Source organism: Bubalus kerabau, chromosome 5 (assembly GCF_029407905.1).
Source record: "Bubalus kerabau isolate K-KA32 ecotype Philippines breed swamp buffalo chromosome 5, PCC_UOA_SB_1v2, whole genome shotgun sequence".
Taxonomy (NCBI): domain Eukaryota; kingdom Metazoa; phylum Chordata; class Mammalia; order Artiodactyla; family Bovidae; genus Bubalus; species Bubalus kerabau.
The window spans coordinates 11,535,556-11,557,284 of NC_073628.1; positions in this window are offsets into that span (position 1 = coordinate 11,535,556).

Genomic DNA, 21,729 nt, shown 5'->3' on the forward strand with positions numbered 1-21,729 from the left:
ATGCCAAGCATCACAAGTTGTCTGGGACTCTGATTGGAGACTTTTCCTGGGGACGCACACTGATGGGGGCTTCACCATCTGCAGTGTCACAGCAGGGGGCCAGCCACGTGCCACTGTGTATACTGACTATTGTGAATGCCAGATTAGTAAACAAACGCTGTACCGCCATCCAGCGATCACATCACATCCACTCCCAATGGTCACTCGGGAAGGTATTCAGGATGGCAGAAGGATGCCCTCCATCGAGTCTCAGCTACAGAAGCCACCTTTCCCACACCCCACCAACTGTGTATCTAGGAAACTCAGGATGATAAGAAGGTGGATACTTGCCCTAAATAGCTAAGGTGCATATCAAAGGAAAGATTCCAACGTGCCCAGGCTTTTGCATCTTCCCATACACTGCTGCTGCTGCTGCTAAGTTGCTTCAGTCGTGTCCAACTCTGTGCGACCCCATAGATGGCAGCCCACCAGGCTACCCTGTCCCTGGGATTCTCCAGGTAAGAACACTGGAGTGGGTTGCCATTTCCTTCCCCATACATTGAAAGACTATTAAATTCTTTGAGATATTTAACTTCTTTTAATGAATAGCAATTTTTAATGTTCCAATTATCTTTTGTGTTGCAAAACTCCCATATATCCTGGCTCCTCTTTTACCTCTTCAGAGTGGCACCTGAGATCTGAGAGGCTGCCCTTGGCTTGAAGTCTTCATACAGTTTGCCGAATTAAACAGAATCATCAACTTTTAGTATGTGCATTTTTTTCAATGGACACTATCAAAGCATTTGTCAGGAGTGACCTGTATCACGGATACTGGTATTATGTTGGTATAAAGAAGCCGTAGGACCACAATGAAATATGAAGGAATATGGATGTGTAATCCAGGTTGAGTTTAGGATGAAGACTTGAATATCTGTACAATGGCAGTAATGATACACAGGACAACATAGAAAATGGGAACCAAGACCAGGTCCCAGGGTGGGTTGGGGTGGGGCTTGATGTTCAAATCCACATTCAAGAGTGTGGGATTTATCCTGGGGGTGATGGGGATCTTTGAGTAGGCGAGTGAGATGTTAGACTGCGATAATGGAGGAGAACAAGGGAAAATGAGGCTAAAACATAAGATGGATACAAGAGAGTAAAGATGTGAAGAGAAAGGAAGTACATTAAGAGAAACTGGAAGCTGTAGAGATGGGCCGGAGAAGACCCTTTGAACAGTGAGTGAAGGCCATGACCTCTAGCTTCCATTCCTTCCTTTCCTTGAGGAAGGTGACTGTGGACAGAAATGTTGAAGGGTCATTTACACAGGAAAATCAAGACGTTGGTAGAGGTACAAGGAACAATCAAAAGTCTCTAAAAGTTTTTCACACACAAAAAAGGACTATATTTATTCTGTGGTGAATTTTCTAAGTAGAATGAGGACAAACGTTAGATGGGAGGAAGCCAGATGTCACTTTAATTTGATAACAGCTTCTGTCATTAACTTACCCTTGTTATTCAAACTGTTTAGAAGAATCTCGCACAGATTGGGCTGTGTGTGTGATATCCAAAAATGTTCACTTCCCTCCTGTTCTCAGACCCTAGGGAAGATGGCATGGAAAGGTCATACTCTAGGCTTAGGAACGGGGTGGGAGTCAAGAGCTTTTGGTGTTCTACAACTGCATTGAAGAAAACTCCCAGCTCCCACCCTTGCTTGTGGTTTGATGGCAAGTTAAATGAATTTAGAAAAGGAGAAATGCAAAAGGGTAATTGGTGGGGTGGAAAGCAGGAGGAAGCCCTCTCTAGGGAAAGTGGGGTGGTCCATGCTGAGGCTGGTTCTCCTGTCACGACTACAGGAAGGGGCATAACTTCTACCAGAGGTCGGTGGGTACTGTAGTCTGATCCCTGAGCATGTAGCCTTCAGAGGAGTTGATGTGATCCCCTAGGACTGACCGCTTCTCTGCCTGGACCTTGGGAGGGCAGCTCTGTGGCCTTCTCAGATGCAGAGTCCAGTGGCATGCCACCATGTGGGTGGGGGAACTGCTATATGAGGGTGACCTCATGGTGTCTGCACAAACACCACCTCGTTTCATTTTCCTTCTGACACCACAAATTTCCAAGGATTCTATGGAGGAGGAAAAAGAGTGGGGTATAAGTTTTCTCTGGCTTGAAGAGTGAGAAGATGGAACTTGAGTTATAGATAAGGGTGTATGACATCCTTTCAAAATGGGAGTGAGCATAGCACTTAACATAGTGCTGGAGCCAGATGAAAGAAAAAAAAGAAAGTGAAGTCGCTTAGTCATGTCCAACTCTTTGAGACCCCATGAACTGCAGCCTACCAGGGTCCCTCTGTCCATGGGATTTTCCAGGCAAGAATACTGGAGTGGGTTGCCATTTCCTTCTCCAGGAGATCTTCCCGACCCAGGGATCAAACCCAGGTTTCCCGCATTGCAGGCAGACGCCTTACCATCTGAGCCACCAGGGAAGCCAGGATGTTCTGGGTTCAAATCCCAGCTTGCCCATCTACTAGCTGTGTGTCCTTGGGCAAGTTTCTTTGTCTGTGCCTCAGGTTTTCCCATCTTTAAACATCGGATAATAACAGAACCAACTGAGTTAGTGTGTACAGTGCTTTGAATCCTGGTAAGTGCTATATGAGTTTTAAAATAAAATTGTCAAATAAATAAGAGCACAATATGAGAGTTGTGAGCTTAGTTTTGTTTGAGGCAAAGTGAGAACTATAGCCTGTGACAGAGCCTCTCACATAGCCCTGAGGAACTTCATTAAAGAGGTTCGTGTGTGGGAGAGGTCAGTGTATATGTGACCTGGTGCAGCAGGATGTGCAGCCAAGCACACATTTTGGCAGAGGCCACTGGTTGTTATGAGGAGCAGATGTCTCTGTTTATGATGCTAGAGCTTTTCTATATATGAGAATACACAATAAAATGGGCTCATAAAGTCTCCTTTTGAAAATATTTCTCTGAAGGCTTGTTCTGTCAGTTTTCCCAGAGCACCGAGTGCCTCCTTCCTGCCCTCTGCGCTGACCTCCTTGCAGGGTGTGTTGGAAGTCAGTGATGTCAGTGGCTAATGATTCCATCCTGGTAGTGCCAGATGGTGAGGGACAATGTGTAGTTGGCAAAATTAATCAGGTGTGTTGGAGTCAAATTCTTACCTGTTCCACCTGCTGTATGTGAGGAGCTTGTCGATGACTTGGGAGCTGCCTCAGGTCATGTCATGATTTGAGGGAATATCTGGTCCCATCTCTGTCTTTGCAGTTGAGGAATCAAGGCCAAGAGAGCAGCCAGGACTTGACCATGGTTGCTGTACACCCAGGAAATTTTGTGACAAAACTGGGACTGGAACTCGGGCAAGTTGGAGTCATGAGTCAGCCTCTCATGAGCTGTGTGATCGCTGTCAGGAGCTATCCAGCTCTGGAATGAAGTTGCTGCTTTGTGGGTCTCCAGGCCTGAGTGGGGCAAGTGGAGACTGGCCTACAGCTGCTCTGGGGACTGCCTTGGACTGCCTGGAGGAGAGGCTGGTTTTTCCCTCTCACATATAGCTGGTCTGAGGGCTTGGAGAGCTTTGTTTAACCTCTGGAACCTTATCACAGCTGATGCCAAGGTCAGTGGGAACACAAGTGTGAGGGGCTGCAGTGGGATGCCAAAGGGGACCCAAACTGAAGACTGAGCCCGACCTGTTTGGCTATGTAGTTTATCAGCAATCCCATTAGTTCCTTCATCTTGCTGTTAAAAGCATAGATTGTGTGTGTGTGTGTGTGTGTGTGTGTGTGTGTGTGTGTAGGTGAGGGGGGCAGTATGAAAAGCTAGTGTGAAATGGTCTCTATTGCTATGAAAAATACTCCTCCCTCCAGCTGATGACTCATCCTGGTTCATCACAAATTGTTTCTTGACAACAGAAACAGATTCAGAGCCTTCAAAATCAATCTTATGGTTACTAAAGTGAAAAGGTGGGGAGAGAGGGATAAAGTGAGCATTTGGGATTAATGTATAAAATGGACTATCTATAAAATAAATAATCAACTAGCACCTACTCTATAGCACAAGGAACTCTAATCAATATTTGGTAATAACCTGTATGGGAAAAGAATCTAAAAAAGCAAGGATTCATGAATAATGTGTAATAGAATCACTTTCCCATACAGCTAAAACTGATATAGCATTGTAAATCAACTATATTTCATTATAAAAGAAAAATCAAATTAAAAAGATTTCCTGCAGAGACCAGAAGGGGCTCTTTCCCTTCGTGGGATTCCTGATGTGACACTGGAGAGGGCAGACTGGGTACAGAACACCTTGACATTATCTGACATTTCATTATCTGAGGTTACATTTTCCTTCACGTTGGTTTCCTCTTGCTTCTTTTAATAGTTGGGCTTCCCTGTTGGCTCTGTCTGGAAACCATCTACCTGCCATGCGGGAGAACCAAGTTTGATCCCTGGGTTGGAACATTTCCCTGGGGAAGGAAATGACAACCCAGTTCAGAATTCTTGCTTGTAAAATCCCATGGATAGAGGATCCTGATGGGTTGTCTTTAACTTGTCTAAGGAGGATCATAGGGTTCATATGCAAGGGCTCTTATAAACTGGGTATGTTGAAGGCTCAGAGAACAAAACCTTTCTCAGTTGATCTGGGCTGAACTGCTGGACATAGTTTTAGAGAAAGAAGGAAGGCCCAGGACTGAGAAATAGCTAGATTAATCTGACTTGTGTTCCAAAAAAAAAAAAGACAAAGTCTTCACTGAAGATCTCCTGAGCACTGAATTGGGGATTATACATACCACAATGACTAACTTCTCTTGAAAAGTTATTTTCCAACTCAGGTCCCATATCTTTCTCAATACTTCAGCTTCTTAAATATTTTATCTTTGTTACCTCACATTCTGACCTACCTGTCTCATCTTCCTTACTTCATATCACATCTCCATCTAGTCCACTAGCATAACAAGATCCAGTACTGAGGAGGTAAACAATACCTTCTAGAACTGGGTAGAAACAGGATGACTATTCCCACTGCAGTATTTTTTTTTTTTCCTGATCAAATTCATCTGAAGGACTGAGTTGGCTAGAATATGGAGATCTCTTATTTCCTGTAAAATCCCAACCGAGAAGGTGACTTCCTTGAACCTGGGGATGGTGTGTTCAATTTTGTATCCACAGATCTTAGCAGTACAGGGATTCAGTCAATGTATTTGGAGTGAATTAAGAAGAGAAGACAGTAAGGAGCTGCCTTCTCTTCCTCTCTCATTTTTGCCTGTATCAGAGTTGGTCTGAATAGGAATGTCATTGTGTTTAGTTGAAGCATGATGTCTGAGGACATAGGAGCAAGTGATAGGGGACAAGGCTCACAGAGAGTGGGGAGGCTGAAAATAGCCTGAAGTGGAAAATAGGAGGAAATGAGGTTGGAGGAGCACCCTTTTCTAATGTCATCTGCCTCTCATAAGTGGCCTGAGCCCCAGCTCCCAGGGCCTGGATACTGGAAGGGGGTCATATCCTGGTGGGAAGGTGGTGGTTGTGGTCCCTAGAGGCGTGGGCTTGGGTTGTGATTTAACTGGAGATAGTGGTGGTGGCAGCTGTGGAGTCCTGGTGTTGGTTGGGACGAGGACTGGCAACCTCTCCTTGCATGACCACTCCTGCATGCCTCACCTTGCAGAGGCTGGTGATTGGTCATGAGGAGCATGTGAGTTCCATCAGGCTCAGGCCCCTTGCAGTGGGAGTGTGGGTGTGGGAGCTCCACCTGAGCTCCCCACACAGGTCGTGCCACCCGTCTCCTGCACTCATCACCGTCACCTTTACCCTCCTCCCTGTGCTTGAGCATCTTGCTAGTTACAGTTCTGGTGATCCTAGAGCCAAGTTGCCCATCGTATAGATTCGGAAAGAAAGGTAAGAGTCGGGTCTGACTTACCAGCAGGAGTCTAACAACTGAGTGGGTTCCGAGGGATGCTCTGGTCTGCAACCCTTTGAGCTGTGCACTTTCTCCAGGCTAGTGAGGATGTGGCTTTTCAGCCTTGGGTCTGCTCCTGGCCTGTATTCTTTTCCCAGCATCACTGACCAATCCCTAGTTCTTTGCCTGATCTTGGAAAGAAGCTTCCTAGCACCGTGGGATAAAATGGTCATGAAATGCCTCTCTAGATATGGTCGAACTGATAACCCTGAGGGGCTCCATCCGCTGCAAATTGGCACTTGCCATGGGCACTTGACATATACCTTTTCCAGGAATAAATCCTGCTGCAGAAGCTGATGATGTTCAACCCACCTGAAAGGAGTTCAGGGTGGAGAGCAGAAATGAGGCACACTGGGCTCAGGGAGAGGCTGGCAGGACAGATATTCAAATAGATATCCTTAAGAGCCAATTTTATGAGCCCATCCCATAGAAAGAGAAAGAAGAATTAGGGTTATCAAGGACTGGGGGAAGGGAGGAAAGGGAGTTTATGTTTAATGGGTACAATGTTTCAGTTGAATAAGGAAAGAATTCTGGAGGTAGATGGTGATGATGCTTGTACAACAGTGTGAAGTATTTATACACTTTAAATGTTTAGAATGGTAAGTGGTAGCTCGGTCAGTAAAGAGTCCACCTGCAATGCAGGAAACCAGGGTTCAATATCTGGGTCAGGAAGATCCCCTGAAGAAGGAAATGGCAACTCACTCCCATATTCTTGTCTGGAAAAATCCCATGGATGGAGGAGCCTGACAGGCTACAGTCCATGGGATTGCAAGAGATGTACTTGACTCAGCAACTAAATCACCATCACCATGTTTTACCATAATTGAATAAATGGACAGGGATTAAAAAATTAGTGTGGTGTATCTCTTATATATTTTTACTTTTAAAGTATTTGTGTCTGTATATTTAAAGTGGATTTCTTGCTGGCAGCATGTAGATGAGTTTTGCATTTTTTAAAAATCCAATTTTACAGTTTCTGCCTTTTAAGGAATGTTTAGACCACATACTTTTAATATAAGTATTATTGTAGTTGAGTTTAATTCTCAAGTTTCTTCTACTCCACTTCTGGTCTTCCTTTGTGGCTCCGATGGTAAAGAATCTGCTTTCAATGCACGAGAACTGGGTTCGATTCCTGGGTCTCTCTGATCCCCTGGAGAAGGGAATGGCAACCCACTCCAGTATTGTTGCCTGGAGATTTCCACCGGCAGAGGTGCTAAGTCATGTCCAGCTCTTTATGACCCCATGGACTACATGCAGCATACCAGGCTTCCCTGTCCTCCACTATCTCTCAGAGTTTGCTCCAGTTCTTGTCCATTGAGTCGGTGATGCTATCTAACCATCTCATCCTCTGATGTCCCCTTCTCCCTCTGCCTTCAATCTTTGCCAGCATCAGTATCTTTTCCAAAGAGTGGTCTCTTCACATTAGGTGGCCAAAGTATTGGAGCTTCAGCTTTAGCATCAGTCCTCCCAAAGAATATTCAGGGTTGATTTCCTTTAGGATGAACTGGTTTGATCTTGCAGTCGAAGGGACTCTCAAGAGTCCAGCACCACAATTCAAAAGCATCAATTCTTTGGTGCTCAGCCTTCTTTGTGATCCAATTCTCACATTTGTACATGACTATTAGAAAAACCATAGCTTTGACTATCCAGACCTTTGTTGGCAAAGTGCTGTCTCTGCTTTGTAACAGCTGTTTAGGTTTGTCATAGCTTTTCTTACAAGGAGCAGGTGTCTTTTAATTTCATGGCTGAAGTCATGTGTGCAGTGATTCTGGAGCCCAAGAAAATAAAGTCTTGGGCTTTATTTAAAATAAAATAAATAAAAAATGTTTCCATTTCCCCCCTTTCTATTTACCTTGAAGTAATGGGACCGGATGCATAACAGAAACAGAAGAGGTAGAATAATTAATATTTGTTCCAGACTTATAAGTTTGCAAAGCCCTCTCAGGGACCCTTGCTCATCCCAGTAACACATGTGATCCCTATTTATCATCACGGTACATGTTTTGCAGACGAGAAACTTGAGGTTATGCCACTTGATCAAGGTCACACAGGTAAAGTTCTGGGGAGTCAAAGTGCAAACCCAGGACATCAGTCCCCATGTTGTATGTTTCTGCTCTGCACCCAGTGTGGGGGGAGTGGAGAACTGGCACTAGTTGTTTATGCTGAAGCAAGGGGGCAAGGGGCACTGCCAGCCATCTCTAGGGCTGCACACCTTACTCTAATCTGAGTGCCCTCATGCTTAGCAAATGCCTCAACCTTGCACAGGATCTGATATCAGTTGAAACTATTTGTTGTTGAGCTGAATGGTCATACGCTAGATCCTTACTCAGCAAGAGCCAACAATACCTCACGTTTTTCACCCCACAGATGTGAGACCTTCAGAGTTATCCTGAGCTAGTCCTCGCCTGCATCCCTCCCCCTCTGGGACATTCTTCAGACTCCCCTTTGGGGTGGTAACTGAGGGTGCCAGTCTGGCTTCCATCCACCAGATATTGTGCAGTCACCTCTGGGCCTCACTATCTTCCATATACTGAGTTTCCCGTGTTCCAGGTATGTGCGCTGGATCTCATCAAAATAGAATGTAGTGGAAAGAAGTTGAGGGCAAGAACTCAAGCAGTAGGGCCAGTAGCTGGAGAGTTCGTGACCCCTCCCCATGCTGTGGGAGCAAGGCCCAGGGTCTGTACCTAGAAACTGTGTTCTTGGTTCTGACAGGCACTGCTCCAGCTCTGTCAGCCCCTACACAGGGCTCAGGGACAGAAGCTGGGCTCCAGGACACCTGAGAAATGTCTGTCTCCTCACCCCTTTCACCCTTCCTTCCATGGACTCTGTCCTCCCTGTGTATCTCTCATGGAGGGTGTGATGTTGATGTCAGGTAGCAAACCACAGCACACCTCATGTTTGTTACAGCTTTAGCTTGCTATTGAAATTTAAAAATGGGGAGACATCACAGCGATGTGGGTTTATAGCCTCCCTTGGAGACCAGGCAGGTCTGGTCGCGCTGGGCCTGCCTTCCTACTTGCAGGAGGTGCCCGAGTTGGGATGGAGCTTTCAGAGAACACGGTCTCTGACACGCTGGCCTCCTGTGTCGGCATCTGGGTTTGTGAGTTCTGTGGAGGTGAAAGCTCAGAGGAGACGAAAGACAGGAAGGAAGAAGGAAAGAAAGGAGGAAAGAAAGAAGGAAAAGAGAAAGTTTCTTTCTCAGGGTTTGTTAGTGAGATAACAGTGATACATTGTCTCTACTCGGTGGAGGGAATGCAGATCAGCACCTGTTCCTTTCCCACCTCCGTCCCAGTCTGATCTCCTTAGAATGGGAGGTAATATCCCCCAAAGAGCTGTTGTCCCTGTACCTGTGGACGCTGTGTGAGCACCTCCCCACTTCCCAGCCCTCCCCACCCTGTCTTGGACCTCATGGGTCTACAGTGGCTCCTATGGTGGCCTTGCTGCTGCTTGATCCTGACCCTCTGACTCCTGTCCTGGGATCTGATCCCAGGCAGAAAAGCTCCCGGATGCACATGCCTGGTGAGGATGCCGCACTGTCTTCCACATGCTCTGCAAGCCTGGGATCATGCTGCTTTGTATTCTGTTCTTTTCTCTCAATGTCCTAGTGGAATGATTTCTCATAATGTTAAATATAATTTTCAGGTAGTCGGTTGCATGATGGCCTGTGTTGTGGACATTTGAAGTTTATGATGTTGAAAGGCCTTGGGATGTTACTGATCTTCTCTGTTTTTAGAGACTCTGAGGACTTCTTCCTTGCTGCTTATTTATGTTTATGGCTGCTTCTGATCATTGCTTTAGCAGAAAGTTGGAAGCAAATTTGCTGGGACAAAGGTCATACGTATATTTATGACAAATCATCTCCAAAGAGATTGAAGAAATTCACACACTTAGCGGAAGTGCTCAAGACCTAGCGTTTTCCTGTTTTTTTTTTTTTTTTTTTTCTTTCTACATTTTCTCTTACGGAAGGCTATAATTTTTTAGAATTAGAATTTGTAAAGGATAAAAGTGGAAGGTGGGATAAGATTGTTGCTTTGAAGATCAGAATTCATCCTCATGTTGGTGGCACAGGCTACAAGTATGGAGCCTCTAGACCAGGGGGCTCATTAATGGACACCAGCTTTAGCTCCCCAACCTTGGACTGATCTACGGGAGTACAGCCCAACCGTCTCCAGGTTTTATCATGGCAGTAGCATGCTGAGATCATGTATGTCTCCTGACATGGATGCACCTATGTATTAGTGGAAGCATCTGCTAATTCACACATTCATTTAGTCAGCATGTACTTCTTGGGGGCCTGCTAAGTGCCTCTCACTAGTGGTGGAGCCAGAAGATCAGAGGAAAACTTCATTCATCTGTACAAAGAAGGTCATTTTTTTGCCGGGATTCATGGGGAGGCAGTGAGGTAGCATATGTAATTAATCAGAGCCATTATTCTTACTCTTGGTGGTGGTTTCTCACCAACAGAAACATTGCTTATGACTCTGTGAAGACCACTGCGGAAATGTGTTTGAGAAACTGTTCACTGAGTCTCCATTTAGCTCGCTTAGAGATCAGTTCAGCTGAGTCACTCAGTCATGTCTGACTCTTTGTGACCCCATGGACTACAGCACGCCAGGCCTCCCTGTCCATCACCAACTCCCGGAACTTGCTCAAACTCATGTCCATCTAGTCTGTGATGCCATCCAACAATCTCATCCTCTGTCTTCCACTTCTCCTCCCCTTTTCAATCTTTCTTAGCATCGGGGTCTTTTCAAATGAGTCAGTTCTTTGCATCAGGTGGCCAAAGTATTGGAGTTTCAGCTTCAGCATCACTCCTTCCAATGAATATTCAGTACTGATTTCCTTTAGGATTGACTAGTTTGATCTCCTTGCAGTCCAAGGGACTCTCAAAAGTCTTCTCCAATACCACAGTTCAAAAGCATCAGTTCTTTGGCACTCAGCTTTCTTTATAGTCCCACTCTCACATCCATACATGACTACTAGAAAAACCATAGCTTTGACTAGATGGACCTTTGTTGGCATATACTGTTAAAAAAGAAAAACTGGTTCTGCTCTCATATTTCTCCCCTTATCAGCTCAACCACAGTCCACTTTCTTTCCTCAAGCTGATCATAATTCAGGGCCATCCAAAAGGGTCTAGGCACACATAACTGTGGACATAAGGCCAATCTGCACACAGATGGTAATTGCAGGGTTTAGGGGTGTCTTTCACAGGGTTTGGGGTGGCAAGACTGAAGTCAGTGCCCTTCTTGTCACCCTATGATAGACTTTCCCTGTCCCCCTGAAGAGGAAGCCCCTCACTCCTCTGCCCCACCTCCCACATGTTTATTGTTTTCTCCATCTGACCCTGCCCCTTGGTGTGGTTTCTTTATCTGTCTCCGTGACTTGGTGGTGGTTCCTAAGCCAGCTCTCTAACTCTGGGGTCCTCCACAGCACCTAGCACATAATAGATGCTCAGTAAATTTGTACTGTATGAAAGATGGGGAAGGAAGGGAGTGAGACACTGCTTCTGCTGATGCTTGTCTTGCCTGAGTAAAGGTCCATATTATGTGTTGTCTTGGAGAGTGTTTTACATTGCTATTATTCCTTCCTGTTTCTTCTCTCACCTGGGTCTCACTCCACTTCTGACACCTGCTGTCCCATAGCCTGGACTTTATACGAAGATTTCCAGGTAAGAAGTGATGCTTCCACTTCATAAATGCCAAATCATGGCAGCTCAAATGAAATGGTTTGTAGCTCTGCCCCTGGAGGAAGCTCAGAAAGACTGAAATGCTCATTGCATCGTGGGTCCTCTGTTACATGAATAGCATCCTTCCCAGCAGCATTGGAGGCCAAGGGAAGGGGCATGTTGGGCCCTGGAAGGGTGGGGGATGGCTCAGGGATCCTCATGGGCCTGTCACTTGAGAAGTGGGACTGGAAAGGACACAGCAGGTGTGGGCAGCAGAGAGCTGGTGACTGTTGTGAGAATACAAAAGGGAACCATCTTAGCTTGAAGGACCTCACCTGGAACCTCCCTGGAACTGAATGCCACTAGCAGTGTTCCTCTGAGATGAGAAGAATAGAATCTATTTTTAATACCCCTTATCATCTGTCTGAATGAAGAAGTGGTGGACTTGGTGGGACTGTCATAAACTCTTCCATAATCTAGAACATCCCCCTGACAGTTCCTCTGGGACGGCTTCTCTCCACCTCCAGCCATGTGGTTCTGGAGGAAACTATTAATCTTGTTTGCTGAGAGCAGAGGTGACAGGGGCATGTGACTAAGTAAAGCCAATCATAGAACCTCGTGCCCCTGACAGGATAGTTGGTCCAGGGCTGAACCTGTGATCTGAGTTGGGCCAGTCATATCCATCCCAGGAACCCTGATGCCCTCTGTGCTTCTTTCCATACTGGCTAGATGCTTTAGAGATGTAAAGCCCCGGGGCAGGCAGCTGCAGAGTCCTTCAGCAGCTGCAGAAGCCTGAGGGAAGAAAGCTGTCAGGCTAAGAGAAGCGAAGAATAGAGAACGAATAGAGGGAAGGAGAGAAAGACTGACTGATGACTTCTAATTTCTCAGGTCTAGTCATTGAGCTCTTTGGATCTACTCTGGTTTCTGTGTCCCAAATCCACAGTGTCCTTCCAATAAGTCTCCCCTTTCCTTGAAGCCAGTTGGAGTTGGGCTCCTCTCACTTGTGCTTCAGGCTTGATTCTAGATCCTTCCCAATTATGATGCACCTCCCCGACCCAAAGAGAGGCAGCCATTTGTATTAGCTCCATTGAGATGAAATCCTTTAGTCTTTACTGAGGATAGGGCTTGCAGAGCACCAAATACAGTTCACCAGCATCCCTGGTGGGATGGCCCTGCGTATGAGTGTGTTTGGAGTGGGCCTGACTGATTCCTGAAGCAGCCAGCATTTACACTGTGGGAGCAAGGCTGATCCTGTAGTTTCCCTGATTAAAAGCTGAGAAGTATGCTCTCAGGAAAACGGTACCCAGGAGCCAGGTCTCTGAGGGGCTCATGAGCTCTGTGCCCCCTTGAAAGCTGATAAAGCAGAGGTCCTGAGAAATCTGGGAGAGACAGAAATACACACTAGTCAGCCTGAGCAATTACCTGCCACCACCTCCATACCCAGAGCAGGCAGCTTTTCCAATTTTTTTCCCTCCTTTGGGAAGAATCAAGTGGCTCTCTCAGCAGCTTCAGAGATGGGGATTATGAGAAAAAGAAGGGATAAAACATGTGATTAGCATGACAGAGGGGGGTGGGTAGCAAGGATTTGGAGTTTTGGATTATCATACAGAAACTAATATATAGAGGATGTATAATCAACTAAGTCCTAATATATAGTACTGGATTCTGTATTCAATACCCTGTGATAAAATCTGTAATGGAAAAGAATATGAAAAAGAATATGTGTATACACACACACACACACACATACACACACACATATCTGGTTCCATGGCATCCACGGATCATGGCATCTGGTCCCATCACTTTATGGCAAATAGATGGAGAAACAGTGGAAATAGTGGCAAATTTTATTTTTTGGGGCTCCAAAATCACTGTAGATGGTGACTGCAGCCATGAAATTAAAAGTTGTTTATTCCTTGGAAGGAAAGTTATGATCTAGACAGCATATTAAAAAGTAAAGACATTACTTTGCCAACAAAGGTCCATCTAGTCAAGGCTATGGTTTTTCCAGTAATCACGTATGGATATGAGAGTTGGACTATAAAGAAAGCTGAGCACTGAAGAATTGATGCTTTTGAACTTTGGTGTTGGAGAAGACTCTTGAGAGTCCCTTGGACTGCAAGGAGATCCAACCAGTCAATCCTAAGGGAAATCAGTTCTGAATATTCATTGGAAGGACTGATGGTGAAGCTGAAACTCCAATATTCTGGCCACCTGATGCAAAGAGCTGACTCATTTGAAAAGACCCTGATGCTAGGAAAGATTGAAGACAGGAGGAGAAGCGGATGACAGAGGATGAGATGGTTGGATGGAATCACCAACTCAGTAGGCATGAGTTTGAGTAAACTCTGGGAGTTGGTGATGGACAGGGAGGCCTAGCGTGTTGCAGTCCATGGGGTCACAAAGAATCAGACATGACTGAGAGACTGAAATGAACTGAATTGATACACACACACACACACACATATATAAAACTTAGTGAGAGCAGAAATTAGCATAATATTTTAAAGTAACAATACTTCAATAAATTTTTTAAAAAAAGAACAAGAATGGCCCATAGTTCCCCTCACACTCTGCTATTTCATTCCTTCTGACCCCAGCTGGCTCTTTGCTCTGCAGAGAATGCCTCTTCTTTTCCCCATTGCCCGCAGCCCTTTCTTTCTTTTTTTTTTAATTAGTTTTGTATTGGAGTGTAGACAATTGACAGTATTGTGATAGTTTCAGGTGGACTGCAAATGAACTCAGCCATACATATACAGGTACCCATTCTTCCCCAAACTCCCCTCCCATCCAGGCTGCCATGTAACAGTGAGCAGAGTTCCCTGTGCTACACAGTAGGTCATTGTTGATCGCCCATTTAAAATATAGCAGTGTACTCAACCCATTGTTGATACTATTCTCAGTCTTCTAGGAAGACTCCCTTGACCTACACTCACCCTCTTTGGCCACTTCAGGCTGGGTTGAGCGACTTACCCTGGTTCTCCCTGATCTGCAGCCCTCATCACCCCTAATCTTCCCCTGTCTCCCTTTGCACAGCCCCCAGGGGGCCATTTGCATAGAATCCAGTATAATTTGCCTCAACCCAAGCAGGCTTCAATGGCACCCCACTCCAGTACTCTTGCCTGGAAAATCCCATGGACAGAGGGGCCTGGTGGGCTGCAGTCCATGGGGTCGCTAGGAGTTGGACAAGACTGAGCGACTTCACCTTCACTTTTCACTTTCATGCACTGGAGAAGGAAATGGCAACCCACTCCAGTGTTCTTGCCTGGAGAATCCCAGGGACGGGGGAGCCTGGTGGGCTGCCGTCTATGGGATTGCACAGAGTCGGACACGACTGAAGCGACTTAGCAGCAGCAGCAGCAGCAAGCAGGCTTCTTCATGCCTCCATGAGTCTGCAGGGTTAGAATTATTGCAATTCCCTCTCTTCCTCAAAGCCTCCTTTGAGCCCATCAGCCTGCTCTGAACTCCCACAGGGGGCTGACATGAAGCCTCCACCCTGTGCCGGGGCTGAGCAGTCACTGTGCTCCTTTATTCACCTTAGCATCCCCGGGTTCCCCAACTCACAGAGTGTGAAGTTTCAGCGAAATTCTAGGGTAAGCATGTAATTTATGATCCCAACCTGGACACCTTGGAGATAGGAAGGGAGACAGTTAAACTCTATCGTGGGACAGAACACTGGGACTGTCCCTGGTCACCCATCTTGTCACTTGTTCTATTTCAGGGATTGCTAGAGCTGACTTTCCGTGTTCCTGCATCTGAGGGCTCTGGTTGAACTGAAGCTCTGTGAGGGCTGAGGCCCTTAGTGTTCCCCTCTCCTTGTGACTCCCACCATGCAGGCACAGGATGGTGTCTCCATAGTTATTTCAGAAGGATGGATGTCCCAGACTGCCCTTTACTCTCAAGAGGTTAGTTTTGTGGGAGGCACTGGCCCAGCCAATGCCCGTGCTCAGCCAGTACGCACCCTCATGTTCCCCACAGCTATTGTTATCTTAGAGTTCCCCACTCCTATTTTTTTCATTTGTAAGACCTGCTGAATTCTGTAAGATTGTACTTTGGAACCTCTACCTTAGTATTAGACAGAAGTCATCTTTCCATAAAAATTTTCACTCAATTATGTCCATACTGACTCGACTTCTACCTTTTCTGGAGAAATTTTAACACTCTATATAGTAACAGCTGCAATGAGGTGACTGGGCCTGCAGAGGGCTCCCTCCTCTCAGCAGCAGTCGGAAGTTCAGTCAGTTCAGTTCAGTCGCTCAGTCGTGTCCGACTCTTTGCGACTCCATGAATCGCAGCACGCCAGGCCTCCCTGTCCATCACCAACTCCCGGAGTTTAACTCAAACTCATGTTCATTGAGTCGGTGATGCCATCCAGCCATCTCATCCTCTGTCGTCCCCTTCTCCTCCTGCCCCCAGTCCCTCCCACCATCAGGGTCGTTTGGCCAAAGTATTGGAGTTTCAGCTTTAGCATCAGTCCTTCCAATGAATACTCAGGACTGATCTCCTTTAGAATGGATGGGTTGGATCTCCTTGCAGTCCAAGGGACTCTCAAGGGTTCTTGCAAATTCCAGATTTGCGAACCAGCTCCCAGTGTTGTCCCCTCACCTCCTGGGTGTAGTATTGAGGGGACATTGGGTAGTCGATGCTGTAGATGGTGAAGACAACAGGAGGCAGGGTCTTGGTATTGTTACATGATATCATTTGCTGTAGAGAAAGAAGGAGGTTGGCCCAGGTGATCCTTGGTATGTGGGGAGCTGGGAATTACCCTGTGGCATGACCCTTCACCTGGTCATCCTGGTTGGGCCTGGGGTTGATGTGCCTCTGGATGTTGCTGACCGGGTCACTTGGGCTAACCAGCAATGGGTTCCCGGTATCCACAAAGGCCTGGCATCCATCAGAAGAAGCAATAACTGTTCCATTTATTATTTATTTATGGAGATGCTGAGAGAAAATGGGAAAAATTGGCACCAGGGTCACTCTGAAGTCTCCCCTGTGACTGCTCCCTCCTTGAATGTCTCCCGAGCAGCCCTTCAGCTCTTGCCCTGACTCCGTTTTCCTTTTCTCTGGTCACATCACGTTTTTGACTTCTTTCAGTTTTGAATGCACACTGTATTGTACCTCAGGGCCTGGGCTTGTGCTGGCGCCCTTCCTAGAACCCCCCTCATCCTCTTTGTCTAGCTAATTTCTCCTCATCTTCCAGGTTCCTAGTTAATTGTCACATTGCCAGGAAAGCCTTCACCCCAGACAAGATCAGGTTCCTGTCTTAGTCACTCTCTGCAGGTACTTTCTCAAGTCTAGCTTGTACCCAAATGGTAATTCACTATGTGTGTGAGTTGTTTCACATAGGTCTGCCTTAGCAGAAGCAAGGGCAAGTTATATCCTCAGTGTCTCCCTCTAGAGCCTGACACATAGTGGATGCATAATGTATGTTTGCTGAATGAATGAAGAACACCCAGAGGCATGTATCTGGTGTCTCATCAATGATGGGTCAACCCACACAGTGAAGATGGAGGTCTCCAGGCAGAAGATGCTCAGCGTGGTGGCGGGGGAGACACAGGCGGCTCTTGGAGTGCATGTCTCCCAGCACCGCCCCCTCACCAGGCTCAGACACTGAAGCTCTGGCCAGGGGATGCCTGAGCTAGCCCAAGGGACTCCAAAGGACAAGGAAGCTTTTGTCTGAGGATATCATACAGAGTCCCATCAATTTTTGCCCTTCCTTCTGAGGCCACTCCTGGGTCCTAGCTTCCTGATTCTGTCACAGGAGAGAATGTGTGCTCGGTTTGGGTGGTAAGTAGCATTGGTTAGGTGGGGTGTCTCTTTGTTCACATTGCTTTCAGGTCTCAAGACTGAAGCCAACTTCTCTGCTCTGCTGGGTAACTTCTCCCTGAGGAGACCAGTTTTCCTGGATTGTCTAGGACTTTCTCAGTTTTTCAACTGGCAATTCTATGTACTGAGAACCTCCAAGGTCTTGGGTAGCCCTGGTCAGTAGGTCTTCTTATCACAACCCTCTTTAGGCTGATGAAATTCCCCCTGATCCTCTTTTCAGCACAACATAGGTTTCTCAATCCATGGTCCCCACCACACAGCATAGGGATGCAGCCCTCCTCCAGGTGCCCAGGACTCTTTGGACCCTTTCAGGACCCTGGTCAGAGACCTGGTTAGATTCCAGGGGGCAATTATGAACCTGTGGGTGATGTGTATCTATGTTTGGGTCTCTGTGTATATGTGTGTTTATATCTGTGTGCCTATAAGTGTGTTTATATGTGTCTCTATGTGTGGAGCATGTGTTTGTGACTGTCTGTGCATGAGGTTATGTGTGTCTGCATGTGTACACATGCACGTGTGGGAGCATCGCTTGGGGTGGCCCTCAGAGGAAGAGGCTTACTGGCCCATGAGCATATGCCAGTAGCAGGCTTGGGTCACAGGTACCCACTTGAGATCTCCCTTGTAGTAGGCATGATCCACCCCGCCAAACATGACCACATTGCTGTTCTCTGGCTGGCTGAAGAGAGAAGGAAGAAGGGGGCTGGTTGGAGGAGAGTAATGCCAGGCACTGTCTGAGGGCTGTGCTTCTCCACAAATCAGAGGCACTACTACAGTCCCCATTTTAAAGATGCAAAAATTGAGGCTCTGAGGGATTGAGTACCTGACCGAGGTCAGTCATTGTCTAATGAGTGCCACAGAAGAGGTTCAAAGCTGAGCAGCCTGGCCTGGCTCTGACCCCCCAAACTTCTGAAGATTGCCTGGTCCTCTCCAGTGACCTGACTGCTGAGATACACTCTCAGAAGACACCATGCTTGAGGGGTCAGGTTTCCTCCTCATCTAGCTTGTCATTTTTCAGGAAAGTCAAAGCCAGAGGGTGCTTTGAGTGTGGGGGTTCAGGCACATCCATGACTGGCTTCACTTGCTTGTGACCAGTGCTGTCCATGGGGCTCACAGCTGAGCAGGCTCCCCATCTCTGCTATCCTTGTTTTGAAATTCCTAATATGTTTGACCAAAAGGTCTCATATGTTCATTTTGCACTGGCTTCTGCAGATTCTGTCGCTGGTCCTGAACTCCTGATGAAATGTTAGTGATGAAGGAAACATTCTTACCATCTCTCTCCTTCTTCCCATATCAAATCCATCAGCAAATCCTGCTGCCTTTTCCTCCAACCCATATTCTGGCACCTTCCATTGCTATCCTTCTTACTTCCACTCCTCTGGACCAAACTTCTGTCCTTGAACTCATGAACATGGTTGTGTTCCAATAAAACTTTATTGACAAAAACCCAATAGTGGGGCCAGATATGATCCTTGAGACACAGTTCTCCTAGGCTAGACTGTTTCTCAGGAATATTCTGGATCTGGTGGTGTATAATTTTTCATGCAACTGAAAGCATCTTATAACTAATTTATAGAGAGGGCTTGTCCAGTTCAGACTTATGAGCTCAAGTAGAAAGCAGAAACAGGCTGAGAAATGGCTATGATTCCTCAGGTTATCCAGGATGGTTGTGGTCCCTTCGACAGCGAGTCTGTACTGTTAATCTCTTCCTTGATGCGTGGCTGAAAAGTTAAACTAAAATAAAAGTGATGAGACTCTTGCAAACTTGGAGACAAACACTCCTAATAATGTGAAAAGTGTAAATGCTATGGGCCATGCCACACATCCATGATCTTTTGTGGTCTTCCTTGACACGTCATGTAAGTGCATTGCTGTCCTCAGTTGGAAAGGAGATTGCTAAGAGGAAAAGAATTCAAATGGCAAAATGAACACTTTAGGGGCAGCCCAGTGACATGTGAGTGACTTTAGGTAGTGGGATGGATGGCAAAGATCAGGGGCACCTTCGATGCCAGTCTGTGTCAAAGATCTAGGCTGGAGCATTATTACAATTACAGTTTCAGTCTTGGAAGAAATGTGATGCATGCATCAACAAGACACTTTATATCATCCAACAAACATATAAGGAGAGCCTGTGTGCTGGGGTCTGGGTTGGATGCTGGAAAGTCAAAGTTGAGTAAGACACAGGTGGTCCTTATCTTCAGGGAGCTAGCAGTCTAAGGCAGTTCTCACAAACTCATGGCCTAGGAGGCAAGAGAAATGGTAGACGTGCATCCTGGACACCCAGCATCACAGGCGCTACCCCTGGGGCAGCCTCTCCTCAGCTCCAACTAGTGGTTGCCATGCTGGAAAGCAGGCTGATTGGCCCAGTTTAGAGAGAAGTCAGAAGTCTGAGTATTTATGTACAATCTTCTGATTTTAAATGTTAGCAACTAACTTATTTTTTAAAAAAATTCCAAACAGCATAATGAGAGCGAAATCTCCAACAACTGTGTGCTGGATTCAGGCGTAAGGCTGTGCAAGCTTTTAGTTCTTGGATAGAGGTGGGAGTAGAGAGGGGACAGGGAGGGGGTTCAATTGAAAAGGTGTACGGCAGGCTGTGTATTGTCACACTGTTTGTTTAACAAATGCAGAGTGCATCATGAGAAATCTGGGCTGGATGAAGCATGAGCTGGAATCATGATTGCTGGGAAAATATCAATAACCTCAGATACGCAGATGATACCACTCTTATGGCAGAAAGCGAAGAGGAACTGAAGAGGCTCTTGATGAAAGTGAAAGAGGAGAGTGAAAAAGTTGGCTTAAAGCTCAATATTCAAAAAACTAAGATCATGGAATCTGGTCCCAGCACTTCATGGCAATAGATGGGGAAACAATGGAAAACGTGAGAGATTTTATTTTGGGGGCTCCAAAATCACTGCAGATGGTGACTGCAGCCATGAAATTAAAGGACTTTTGCTCCTTGGAAGAAAAACTATGACCAACCTAGACAGGATATTAAAAAACAGAGACATTACTTTACCGACAAAGGGCCATTTAGTCAAAGCTATGGTTTTACCAGTGGTCATGTTTGGATGTGAGAGCTGGACTATGAAGAAAACTGAATGCTGAAGAACTGATGCTTTTCAACTGCAGTGTTGGAGAAGACTCTTGAGAGTCCCTTAGACTGCAAGGAGATCCAATCAGTCAATTCTAAAGGAAATCAGTCTTGAATATGCATTGGAAGGACTAATGTTGAAGCTGAAGCTCCAACCCTTTGGCCACCTGATGCGAAGAACTGATTCATTGGAAAAGACCCTGATGCTGGGAAAGATTGAAAGCAGGAGGAGAAGGGGAGACAGAGGATGAGATGGTTGTATGGCGTCACTGACTTGATGGCCATGAGTTTGAGTAAGCTTGGGGTGTTGGTGATGGACAGGGGAGCCTGGCGTGCTGCAGTCCATGGGGTCGGGAAGAGTCAGACATGGCTGAGCAACTGAACTGAACTGAGGAAAGCTCCAGGATGCACATGCCTGGTGAGGTTGCTGCACTGTCTTCCACGTGCTTTGCAAACCTGGAACCATGCTGTTTTGTATTCTGTTCTTTTCTCTCAGTGTCCTATTGAAAGGATTTCCCATAACATTAAGTACAATTATCAGGTAGTTCGTTGTGTGATGGCCTATTTATGCTGTGGACTCTTTTATGCTGAATGAATTTTGGGAAGTCCTAGATATTCTCTTTTGTAGGAGATTCTGAGGACTTCATTCTTGCTTATTTATATTTGCTGGTGCTTCTGCTCATTGCTTTAAAATAAATGTTAGAATCAAAATTGTTGTGACAAAGGTCATATGTATGTTTAGGACAAAACATCTCCAAAAAGATTTAATAAATTATACTCGATGGTATGGGGAGGGAGGTGGGAGGGGGGTTCAGGATTGGGAACACGTGTACACCCGTGCCAGATTCATGTTGAAGTATGGCAAAACCAATACAATATTGTAAAGTAAAAATAAATAAATAAATAAATAATTAAAAAAAAAAAAGAAGTGTTCAAGACTTATCTTTTTGCTATTTTTTCCTGCCTATTTTCTCACTGAAGTCTATGAATCCCAGTTGATTTCATGGCAGTACCCATGCTGAGACCATCTATGTCTCCCAATATGAACACAGCAGTGTGGTCTGGTGGGAGCATCTACTAGTTCACCCATTTATTTGCTTACTTATTTATTTTTCTCTTATCTGGGTCTCCCTCTGCCTCTGACCCCTCGTCCGCAGCCAGGCTCTCTATCTCAGATCTCTAGGTGGGACAAAGTCATGCTTTCACTT